The sequence below is a fragment of the Cardiocondyla obscurior genome, linkage group LG01, assembly GCF_019399895.1.
Source record: "Cardiocondyla obscurior isolate alpha-2009 linkage group LG01, Cobs3.1, whole genome shotgun sequence".
Lineage (NCBI taxonomy): Eukaryota > Metazoa > Arthropoda > Insecta > Hymenoptera > Formicidae > Cardiocondyla > Cardiocondyla obscurior.
The window spans coordinates 7,056,591-7,069,805 of record NC_091864.1 but is presented as its reverse complement, the minus strand read 5'-3'; the positions used below and the strand labels follow the sequence as shown (position 1 = coordinate 7,069,805).

At 40.6% G+C, this 13,215-nt stretch overlaps 1 protein-coding gene across 1 annotated transcript in view; it reads right to left on the bottom strand.

Moving 5' to 3' along the window:
• The window catches only part of Yata (N-terminal kinase-like protein yata), a 42,089-nt gene that overhangs the window by 9,913 nt on the left and 18,961 nt on the right, over positions 1–13,215 (bottom strand). Inside the window, exons 3-4 of the mRNA XM_070674371.1 lie at positions 1,013–1,118; positions 865–904 (exon numbers count right to left, since the gene is read on the bottom strand). The gene's annotated coding sequence lies outside the window, so the exon portion shown is untranslated. The remainder of the gene's footprint in view (positions 1–864; positions 905–1,012; positions 1,119–13,215) is intronic.

Genomic DNA, 13,215 nt, shown 5'->3' with positions numbered 1-13,215 from the left:
TATATAAAATCGATTTTGTGGATAAGTAATGAGAATTAAAATAGTTACCTTGTAATTTAACAACATGTCACATACGAGTTAATTAGAAAGTGCGGAGAATGTAAAATAAAAGTATTCATAAATCAGGATATATAAATCTCTCTCTCTCTCTCATTTTCGACAAAAGAAAACGCCGCAATTTATCGAAAGTAAAGTCAGCGAAAGTATAAATACTTCCGTATTAATTTTTCAATTTTTACGGACACAATAATAGATCGTAATATCATAATAAATATTATATTGATACGTTTTTCGCGTTGTGTGAGTTCATAAAAGTGTCTTAATTCGCTTTTCTTTCCCTCTTCTCTTTTTTTTTTTTTTTTTTTTTCTTTCTATTGTCATGCCTTCTTTTTGCGTTACGCTGTAAAGCGTTTTACTCTTCCGCGTCTTAGTTTATTTGCGGCTTTTGTTCCTATTAGCATATGTTAGAATAAGTTATTGCTCTCGTATGCGCAAGAGAGTAGTAGACACGCTGTAGGCGGCATTCTACTTTTCCAAGCGCCCGTTGCATTATGCTCTCCGCCTTGCGCGAGATTTACATAACAGTAATAAATGCATCGCTGTCTCTAGGAAGGGTTAATGCATTTAATTATCTAACATCGCGGGATTGCGTCTGAGAGTGCGTGACTGAGATGGACTTTCAAAGGCACTTCGCTTCGACAGTTATTATCTCGCAAGAACGCACGGGAGTTGATTGAACTTAATTTACATTGTTATATATTTTTTTCCTTCTCTTTATTTTTTATTAATAAAAGAAACCATGCGCGCGCTATTTTTTAAAAAACCCCAATTACAAAACAACGAAAAGAAAATTATGTGACTCACCAATCTGAGCTTCAGCGGAGTTATAGAGTTTTGCCGGTGACTGTAACATAAAATGAAACATATTAATATAGACATGTTAGTATTTAAATTAATCTAAAGGTAAAGCTTGATTTTTATAAAAATTTTATAATAAAGAATTAACTCTCACCTAAAAGTTGCTCCGCCGATGCACGATGCCCTTCCTGGGCCTCCTCCTCCTCTCAGGATGTCTGCGGAATGTCAGGTCGGTCCTTCCTTCAATGGTAGAGTATTATCTGAAACAAAAAAATTACGATTAAAATTTTGTTCTGTTCGATGTTTTATTGAGCTATCGATTGCTCGAGTCGAAATCAAAAATTTATCGAAAAAGGCGTTAGGAATAAAAAGCGGGATAGTGAATACCCCCCGGTGGGGGTAACACAAGGGGGTAAGAATATCCCGCGCGATAGTAGGGAAAACATGGAAGGGGTTGGGGGAAGTTTCCGCAGTCATTCTACCGACGACTTTTGACCGAGCAACAAGGTGACGTGGACCTTGCTTGAAGTGACACTTAGATTTTTGTGTCGAGATCCAAGGTTAAAAGGAAGTGTCGTGGACTATCCCGCGAGTGTCTACCGCGGTAGGAATATTTTATATCGCGGCCCGTTTTATATCGATGCTTCGTGCAAGTTTTGTGTCGTTCGTTACACCGACCGAAGGATTAAAGTGACAGTTGGACCGCGCTTACGTCTCAGGGTCGTGTTTAAAGATTTAACGGAAGTGTCGTGAATATCCCGCGAGTGATCTAGTGCGCGGAGAACGTTATTTTATCATAAAACAAGGATGATTTTTCGTGATCGGAATATTGTTTCGCGCTTTCGGGATATAGTGATTCGCGTTTCAATTTATTTTTTAATTGATTGTCGTACAGCCGGAGTATGCGTTATCTCTCGCGGAGTGTCGATTTTCTGTTTGGTAAGACGTGCTAATAGTGTACAGTGACCGGCAATGATGACTTGACTCACTGTGGCGACGGCGGCTAACGCGCGTGAGCTAGGGTGGAGTGCGTTAGGCCTTACCGCGGATCGTGTGCGTGAACCTTGGAGTACCGAGAGAAGCGAGAGAACGAGGGAAAAGTTGGAGGAAGGCATCTTCATGTTCTGTTCTGTTCGCGACCGTGCGTGTGAGAGAACGCATGAGTGATCGCTAAGAAATCATTATAGGCGCCTCTAATGATTTCTTAGCGATCACTCGTGCGTCTCTCTCACATGTACGGTCGCGAACAGAAATGCCAACTTTTCCTCGTTTTCTCGTTTCTTTCGGTACTTCAGGACTCACGTGCGCGATCCGCGGTAAGGCCTGACGCACTTCACCCTAGCTTACGCGCGTTAGTCACCGTTGTCGCAGTGAGTCATGCTATTATTGCCGGTCACTACTATTACATGCAATTCGGGAAACGGCATCTTCTGTTTGAGAGATTCGCGTTACGCCGGATTGTGCGATGCGTATTTTAGTATTTTTTAATTTCTATTTGAACAATTTTTCCTTGTTTTATGATAAGTTACGCTCTAAGTGACAATGTAATAAAGTGCGCGGTGAATATTATGTGAGTGAGTGTGAGTGTACAGTTTTGTGTTTTTGCATATAATACGAGATGCCGTGTTTAAGTTATTATAAAACAAGGTCGCTTTTCTCGTGATCGGAATATTGTTTCGCGCTTTCGGGTTATAATTCGCGTTTTTAATTTATTTTTTAATGGATCGTCGTACAGCCCGGAGTATTCGTCGGTCCCTCGCGGAGTGTCGTTTTCTGGATGGTTAGCCGTGTCTGATAGTGCGTGCGCTACTGCACGCAATTCGGGAAATTGGCATCTGCTGCTTGAGAGATTCGCGTTACGCCGGATTGTGCGATGCGTATTTTAGTTTAAAGTCCTATTCGAACAATTTTTCCTTGTTTTATAATAATTTAAACTACGAGTGATAATGTAATAAAGTGCGCGGTGAATATTATGTGAGTGAGTGTGAGTGAATGTGAGTGTACAGTTTCGCGTTTTTGTATATAATACGGGGTGCCGTGTTTAAATTATTACAAAACAAGGTCGCTTTTCTCGTAATCGAAATATTGTTTCGCGCTTTCGGGATATAGTAATTCGCGTTTTTAATTTATTTTTTAATTGATCGTCGTACAGCCGGAGTATTCGTCGGTCCCTCGCGGAGTGTCGTTTTCTGGATGGTTAGCCGTGTCTGATAGTGCGTGCGCTACTGCACGCAATTCGGGAAATTGGCATCTGCTGCTTGAGAGATTCGCGGTACGCCGGATTGTGCGATGCGTATTTTAGTAATTTTAAAGTCCTAGTCGAACAATTTTTCCTTGTTTTATAATAATTTAAACTACGAGTGAGAGTGTAATAAAGTGCGCGGTGAATATTTGTTGGTGATTAATGTACAGTTTCGCGTTTTCGCATATAATACGGGGTGCCGTGTTTTAATAATAATTTAAATTATGAGTGATAATGTCATAAAATGCGCGGTGAATATTTGATGAGTGTGAGTGTCGTGGACTATTTCGCGAGAGTTTCCAGTGCGCGAAAAGATGACTCGACACGTCCCATCTCAGAGGAGGAGCATCATGCATCGGCGGAGCAACTCTTAGGTGAGCATAAATTTATTTTATAAAATCTTTATTAAATATCCCTTTTACTTTTTTTTTTTATTAATTTGATTAACCAATATTCATGTCTACAATAATATGTTTTATTTTATGTTACAGCCACCGCCCGAATTTTACAACTCCGCTGGTGCTCATGCAGATTGGCAAGTCGCATGCTTTTTTTTTACAAATTCTTTATTTAGTTAATTAAATAAGACAATTGTCTTATTACCTTTAATTAAAATACAGGCGCGCGCCTGTATACATCTATTACATATATTTATTTGTACTAATATTATATTGCTTTCAGAGAAAAAAAAGATGTGTGGAATGCATCAAAAATTTTTAACCACACCGGTTGTATTTAAAGAAAATATTAAAAGTATGTACAACCGACAGTCCGCAGTCTGTTTAAGTGGGACGGGAAATTTTTGATGCATTGCACATTTGAAATTAACATTACATTATTTATCGTATCTTGAAAAGTTGGTGAGTGACGCACGAGTCGCGAATCTCGAAGATCCTAACACTTGTTCACAAACGTGAAACACATCTACGGTTAGCTTTTTCGACGACTATCTTCGGATCGAAAGATATCGATGCTACGATTAAGGTATTTAGCGCGTGTCTCAAAACTTTCTCTTACGTTGCGCGTCGAAAGTAGGACTCGTATAATCTCTTATATCACATTATTATCTATTATATCCACGTTTAGTGTCTAGTCTATTATATCGTATCAGCGCCGGCACCGAGAGCATTTTCAACGAATACGAACCGGCCTAAACGTGCTAAACGTATGCAAATCTCAGCGGTCGCTCGTGCGTGAGATTCGTTCAGCTACGCGTTCACTTACGTGCGCATGAGCGATTATTTTATTATTCGCGTTAAATCACGGCGCTGTTCTACTTTATCGTAATTAGAATACATCCGTGGAGATTCTCCTTCCACGTTTAATCGTTGAGACTCAAGAGCTAATTAATTAATGTCGCATCTTCGGAATATTCTTTCTAACGCGTTCTTGTTTCGTTTCGCTCCCTCAATGAAAGGCCGGGAATATTTAGCAATCGACATTCGATTAATCTCAAGTATATGTGATACTCGGTATCACTTTTAACCAACAATGTGCCACTTCGATCATTGTGCACGTTTGCGTTATATCATTGTCCCGGATTCAAGTGTTCTCAACCACACCGTATGCTGTTCACGCAAACATATGTAACGATAATGCGGACACCGGTCAAACCTGTTTGAAAAAAGAAGAAAAAAAAAAAAAAAAAAATAATAATAATAATAAAAAGAGAAAGAAAAAAAAGAATCTCTGGAAGGGAATTTCCGGCGCCGCCTTGACTGGAGTCAAGGATATACATTTCGCGAGTAAATTGGCCCACCGTCGAAAGACGAATTACACGTGATTAAGTCCGACTGGTTTGAGAAAAAGAATGACGCGATACGTGATGACCGGGGATGATATCTTGTAATGGGCTCCCGAGTATGAATAAATATCCTCGAGCGTAAACGAAAATCTTGGGGAAAATACTTAAAAAAGAAATTTCGCCCGTCGAAAGATAATTAATTCATCAATTTCTCATTTTCTTATGGCAACTCGCATTTTTACGATAACATTTATTGCAATCGAGTTATAATTAAATTATTATAAAGTATCACAGAAATTTATTTTTTAATACTATATTATATGTAACATAAGAACACTTCTCTCTCTCTCTCTCCTTTTCTCTTTTTTTTTTTTTGACTCCCGTACAAATTGGTGCAAGGTATTCGTATTAACTAAACTGTCGAGATTGGACTTGTACTTTTCAAATAAACATTTTATGTAATACCTTATTAATTTATATATTCGATCATATGCGTCTGCACATATTTTTTCTTTTTTTTTTTCCTCTCTCTCTTAAAGATAACAAACCCCGTAGGGACTATAACATACGTATACTGCGAAACTTTCGACTCCCTCGTTTCGGAGTCAATTGATCAAATCAACGAAATATGGCCCCGAGCGGGAATAACATTACTCAATGATGGATAATTTATCATTCGACGGTTCACTTTGACGTGAGCATCGTTTAAGGTAGTGCCGTCTGTAACACCAGGGCTTTTGTTGCACAAATTTTCTGCTTCATTTCATTAGGCATTGAACGGTTTGCATGAATAATTACTTGAGCGGGATAAATAATCATCGTCGTAACAATATAATCAATGGAGATTCAGTTTACACGTTGCGTCACCGTGCCACTAGAAGCTCGAGCCAATTTTTTTTTTTTCGAACGAGTGAAGCAACGCGGCTTCAACGACGAAGACACGAGGGGTGCGATAAACCCGTTTACGAAACTACGAACGTCGGGTACAACGAAGGCGGACTGTGTCTCGTTCCACGTGCCATCGGTATCAGTAACGATGCCTTATTACCCGTAACATTATAAAAACGTCGGCGAGAAAATTGCCAATACCGGGCCAGAAAAGAGCGCCCGGGGTTCGTGCCGTGTATCTAAAAGTTGCCGTAACACGACAGCGAGCTGCATCGTGTGTTCGGTGCAATTTCATCTCGCCTGTGAAGAATTACGAGTGACGCTTCGTGATCAATGTAGAAATAAGCGCGATTACGTGCAACGATAGCAATAAAACATCCTGTCCGTGATGCGATACTTCGCACGATCTCCGAAGAATATTATAATAACAATTTAATGCAGTCGCACATCCGTAGTGCGGCTTTCCGTAAAATCGTGCGATATTTCTTGCGCAAGTTGGTCAGTCCCGAAGCGGGGATTCGACTAATCGTAATTTTGATTTTTTTTTGTACGCGCTCGTCACGACTTTAGACTTTTAGTGAAACTCGCCCATTGAAAGAGAATATTTTACATAATAGTCTTTCCCAATTCAGTTCAAGTTCATAATTTAATTTAATTTTTTTAAATAAATAAATTCTTATATTTTTTATATAAATAAATGTAGTTCTAAGTACACTTAAATAACTCAGTCCTTAAATAAATGGTAATCGTTTACCATATTCCGAACGTTACATGAAATAATTAATTAATTCTTAAGTGTGTAAAATTGTATTTTTTTTCTCCCTTTACAAGTTTATCTATCCTTGGGCAAAATGGAAAAAAAAACCTCAAAAAATCTTTTCTTCAACAGCTAATTTAAGATAAAAAAAATAAGATAGGATCAGAGCACGCTCGTCGATGCCGCGTTTGCGTTCTCCAGTTATTGTACCGTGTTAGTTTGAAAATTTCGAAATTGAAGGCTGAAATACGACGTCGGTGACGGAGAAAAAGCGAGGCCGCGCGAGAACACCTCCGTCACCCTGTGATCATGCAAATATCTTGCGCACGTCGAGCGTTTAATAAAGTGTGGCTTACTGTCACTTAAAATTACCGTCCCACACGGGCAACATGTCAATCCCAAAATGCGCACGTCAAGTGTCCGAATTTCTTTAATAATAACGCCGGCCAGGCGCATTTTTAATAGCGGAGTTTAAAAAAAAAAAACAAAAGCCCTTTACTTATGTTAGAATTTAAATGAAGAGACTCGACTGACTGATGTCACGAGCCCTTTACTTTGTTACTCGCTATCGGAGAACACGCTCGGCCTGTTCGCCGACAAATCTGACATTTTCGCTCGGGTCCTGGTGTGCACAGTTACAAAAACTGCCGACGTTACGTAAAAACAAGTCTGTCGAACTCTAAAGGCGGCACCGTCAAACGTCTCGTTCCACATCCATACATTATTCGCACGCGAAGGAAGTCAACGCACCGCCTCGCCGTCTCTAAAAAAGTGTCCGATCGGTCGCGGGCTCTCTCGCTTAATTATTAACCGCGGGAACCGCCACGGTTGCGTCAAACGTTTAATTGTTCTCTTCATTCCGCTAAAGAAGCGTATAATGTCTGCTGGCTGCGCGTTCGTAAAATTTCGTTACACGAGACGCATGCACGTTCGCAGGAGCCCGTTTCCGTTTATCAAACCTCGCAATTTTGCAATTAGAATGTGGCAGTTATATAGATTAGGTTTGAATAATCGTCTCGCGCGGTGTATATTTATTTTAAATAACTCCAATCTAAATAATCGTGAAGCTGAACACAACTTGCATTTACGCGTGCAATGTAACGAGGAAATTATTACTTTCTATGAGATACTTATTACAATCAAATTGGTTTATTTATACTACAAAGAAAAAAAAAAGTTTAATTGTTACACGTGTGTGTAAGATCGAAAGGATATCGAGTAACGTTCTGGTTGAATTATTTATTCGCAAAGTCGCAGAAGCGAGACATTAAACGTTCGGGAAACGGAAGCTATGTAATTCGAGAAATGTTCGCAGACTATTAAGACAATTCAATTCTTATCAATTCAAGGCTCAATTACGTACGATCAAACCTTTATACAATGTACGATTTATCGTGGAAGCTTGATAGACGAGACTTGCAGTATAAAATACCTTTTTAACTTGGCGGACCTTTTAACTTGGCTTGTTACATTATTACCGAACGGCGTGCGTGACAGAAGAATAAATTTAATAATTAATTCGCAATTAAGAAACGCGATTGTATTTTTTTTCTCCTCCTTTTTCTTTCTTTCATTTTAAAATTTGTTCAGTTCTACGTGGGAAACGAATTTCACAACGCGAGTCGTAAATTATCGTCTAAGCTGATAAATTCGTGTATTAATTTCATCATTATTTTTTTTCCTTTTTCTTTTTTTCTCTTTCGCGGAGAATACATTTACGGCCGTACTTATATGAAGCCTCTTTATTACGAAGATAGATATGTCGCTCCGGGCAACGCGTTCTAAACATCTCTCTTTCGTAAGTACCTATCGTCCCGGAATGTGCTCCATATTCGATGGCAAAACTTTCGTATTCAAAAGGCAAGTGAAAGGTAGAACGGAAAGACAAAGTTAATTTTTGCATTCGCGCGAATTCGGCAGAATGTAATATAGAGATCACTTTGGCTTCCTTCGATCAACGAAACGTGAATGAAACACAAAACTGGGTAATTAAGCAACCGCGAGTGACGTAAATATTCGCGTCCTCCGATTTACCCGCGATATGCCCACAAAATTTCTTGCGATACTTCAATTTTCTCCGCCGCGAAGAAGTTGATTAACCGTCGCAGAACAAAACCGATTTCACGGGCAGAGACGAAAAGGCACAATGCGCTTTCTCCGCTCGTATTACGTTATCATATCATGCTGACAACTGAACATTATACCGTTTCGAATAATCATGTCTGAATTTGCAAAAAGCAATTAAGCAATGTGCCAAACTAATTAACATGTAATGCTACACAAACAAAATCTCGTAACTTGAATTACTGACACCTCGCTCGGGCTCTTCGGACGAGACACGTGTACGTAAATAGATTATGCAATAAATTATAGTACCTAAACGAATCTAATATCTAATATGACTTTCATAATTTATATAATATATAACTGCGGATAACTTTCATAACTAATGCAAAATGCGGATTAGATCTCAGGATTAAACATTTTTCATTTACCGTTTTTCTAATTAAAGAGAAACATACAGCTAAAGAATTTTTTTTTTTTGCTTTTTTTTTTTTTAAATAAAAAGATACCTGAACTGATTAGAATCGAAACCAAAGTAGATCCCGACATGGACTGCGGTCGTCTGCATTCGATCTTAACGGAGAAGATTGTCAAAGGCTGCCCGAAGGCGCCCGAACTAACTAAGAAGAGGCGTGCGAGGGTTGTCGATTAATTCGAGTTAACGACGAGAGAATTCCCTGCAATTCGGACGATCTACCACGGCGTTCTCCTCGAAAGAGCGCAATCGAAAGTCAAACGAAGAAAGAAAGCATCCATTGTCAGATCACGGCAAGAAGGCACTTTCGGCGGCGCGTATTTCGGAGACCGGCGGGACACAATCGATGTGTCTCGGAATCGAGGGCAGCAGCCGCGCCGGCTCGTTTAGAGAAAGGAAAGTAAGACGTGGACGGGAGCTACACCTCCTCCGCCACCTTCCTTCTTCGTCATGTCCGCCGCCGACTCCGCGGCGGTGGTTCCTTCTCGCTCACCCGGTTCCCGAGCATAACGCAAGATAAAATAACTTTCCTCCACCTCTCGGGCGCCTCCTCGCGGCTCTCCCCCACCGATTTTCCCCTCCCCCTTAGCGGGTACCTTTCTACGAGTCGGTGCCGCGCTTTTAGGGAGCTTTCCACCACCCGGAGACCGGCTGCACGCTCAGCGCTTTCATAAAGAACTATGCCGCAGGAACGCAGGATCACGACGACGCGAGTACTGTGCGTTAAGGTAGTCGATTGGTGAGACTTGCTCTAAAAGCAACCACCCCGCAAAAAGTCGATGGTGACCGTCGGCAAGCTAGATCATATTCCGGTTGAAAAGTCGTGGCGTGAACGCGACACGACGGTCAAGCAAATAAGCGCCGCGCGCCGGTGATTATCTTGGACGATATCCTGGACCGTTTTGCGAAGACGTATCGCCGACGAGAATTTTAAGTAACGCTCACGCGGGTTGTTCGTTATCTGATCTCCACCCTCGATCCCTCGCGCGTCGCGTGTGTCAAGAGTGTGCTACAAGAAAGATCGTGCGAATCGATAATTCAACCCTCGACGGCGACCTCGTCGTCGCGCCTTCGCCGCCGTAAATCGTCGACAACGTGGAGCACGTGGTGGAAGAATGCATAACAGGCAAGTGTCATTACGCTTAATTTCAATACGCTTTAATTTTATTAAATTAAAAGCGTTGCAAAAGATGAGCGTCGCGGATGGAATTAATGAAAGCAGAATCGATTAGAATTGTAATTTAATAGCAGCCGATATTCTCATCGTCTTTACCAAAATTAAAATCTTTACGGCGATTCGCGCGTCAGCTGATAAATCGCCGATTTTATCAGAGCTCTCGATTTCCCTCGCGAGCTTCTCGAATGTGAGAAAGAAACGTTCGAGGCTTCCCGATAGAAAGAGAAAGAGAGAGACGGCTCGGCAAAATAATTGCGAGTAATTATATGAGAATCGTGTCGCGGACAGTGAAATAGGGGCAATGTCTCGCAGGAAATGCGCCTGGGCTCTTTCCGCGTCTATTATCATCGCGCGGGGCACAGTTCCGCGTGCAAATGCTGCGAAAGGTGAAAGGAGAGAATCCCTCGGTTGCGACGCATGACTGGGAAAGCCGGATCGGTGCTTTATTTCGACTGATTGACGGGGGGGTCAGCTCGGTCTCGGCCATGATTTTGCGCGATTCGTATTATACTTTGAGGAAAATTGCCGCGGTTACGACGGATGGGAAGCTTAGAGCCGGCGCGAAATAAAAGGCCCCCTTCGATACCGTCACGTAATTCCGGGACTCGTCCCTCCGCAAGCGTCGCGTTTACTTTTACCCGCTTTCGAATCCTTTCACCGGTGCCCGGTAAATCATTTGAGTTTTTAATTGTCAAATATGGTACGTGACCGTACGGTGCGTGAAAATCGAGAAACGGTCGATCACTGTCCGCCTACTTAATGGCAATTATTCTATCTAACCGCGATGCCGCGCGATGACGCCAGCCGGCGAAAACGATGATAGTCGATTAGCGCATAACGAAAGCTTTCATTACGACCACCCGGACCGCGCGCCGTCCGAGATGATTCTACTTCGTTAATTTCGCCGGCTGCATAACGATTTCATTGAGGGATTTAACCTGCCGTCGTCATTAGAAGTTTCACGAGCGCTTTTAAATTCTGTACAAACACGTGAGACCATATGCGTATCTTATGCAATTAATAAATATTTAACGAAGCATTTAATTAAATGATGATTTAGATACGTTACATTTTTATGTGAAGATATACCAAGAGAATTAAAAAAAAATTCATCAACATCGATGTAAAGGTTTTATTTTATTATTTGTTTAACGCGTATAAAAAAAATGTTACGAAACAACAGGAAATAATCCTTTTGCGGAGTTTGCGGCTGGTTCCTTTTTTTTCTTTTTTCTTTAAATATATTTTTCGTTTACTTTTACGCTTCCTGACTATTGTTTCGCACGCTCTCCGATTGAATTTCACGCGATTACGTATGCGGAATATCAATCTGAATTAACGTAATTCATCCGGGTAAAATTGTCGTTTCCGCAAGAAGAGAAGCAACAATAAATTGACATACTATTCAGTCAATGATCCGTGATCCATGCAGCGATCGCGAAAACCAGTTTCCCCATGCTATCCGATTTCACAGGAACGAAAACCTCGGAACTTAACGCGGAGAAATGTTTCATCGTTTCATATAAATTACGTTGAACAAAACGTTTAATGAAAAACACAGGTCGACAAATTATAAGCCGATTGCAATTTTATCGACGCGCAACATAATTTCCATTAAAGGCGACCGATTAATCGTTATCGTCTAAGATTGCCGAATACGCGTAAGCCGGTTTTTTGCCGGGTACGCGTCGCGTTCGTGAGCTGCGTGCGAGATATCCTCGTGACGGCAAGAGAAAAAAGGCCCCAAATAGCTTCGAGTCTTATCTAATTCATTATATAGAACGAGAGGTACTTTCATCACTGACAAAGTACAAGGCAAGCGCAAGTACCTGCCAGGCCGTTTCCAACGTGCCAATTTGTGCCGCAAATTAATGTAATTTCACGAGAGGCTTTAGGTGAATGGATGTGCGACGATAATTAATCTCGGAATAGACGCATTACCGGAGAGTTCAAGGTGGTGGAAGCCCTACAACTAGGTTCTCCATATTTGGTCTCCGGTATAATTTCTCTATCGTTAAAATCCTACTTTCGTAGAAATTTTCGTAGAAAAGATATCTCCGGAAGAGGGAAGATAAGAACGTTCGACAAGTGATCGAGATAAATTGAAAACGACTTTAAACATGCGCTGCGGAAGATTAACCGAGCATTTGAATTAAAGAAAGATATTTTTCTTTCATTGATAAACGCGAAAGCCAAATTACAACGTTTCATTCGCTAACAAGGGTACGAACAAAATGTTCTCGTTGCCACACGATTTTGTATGTGTGTCAATTGCACGTTTTCATATGCAAATGTGTCGCAAAGCGTGTGAACACGAAATGTAAGGCTGACTTTCCATGGATGGGCTGGAGGCGTTCGCGACAACGTCTCTCTCATGTTAAAAGAATGGACGGCGGTTACGGAAGAGTTTTGACTTTTGTTATCTCGGTTTCTCCGCTCGGTTCGAGAATACCCCTGAATAACGTCGCGCTTGAATAAAATCGTATACGTGTACGATTTAAAATACGTACATTTAAAATTAAGAAGCATTATATTTCGTTGTTAATGAAAAGAAAAAAAAAGGAAAAAAAAATGTATAAAAAAAAAATATGTAACCGCGGGTGTACAAATAAATAAGCTGTATGTTAAATTTCGCGTAAACAACATGAACGTTCATTTCGCAGGAGATATGCGGAAACTGTCGGAGATAAATGCATGATTGATCGCTTCAATTAACGTTTCGAATTTAACGATATAATATACTACTTTGTTTGCCACTTTAGTTACTCACATTCGTCAGCGCTGTAATAATTTCTAAAATAAAGAAAAGGATACGGAAAGTGTCTGAAATTAATCAAAAAGCACTTTTGTTGCTTTCGGGTATTTTTCTCATCGCGGTGTAATATTTTTTTTCTCTTTCTTTCTTTTCCTTTTTTCTTTTTTTTACTCAATTAAGTCGGTAATAATTCGTACAAAGTTGGGCAACCGTAATTTAAGACAGCATATCCTTCTTTTCGTACGCATATGACGT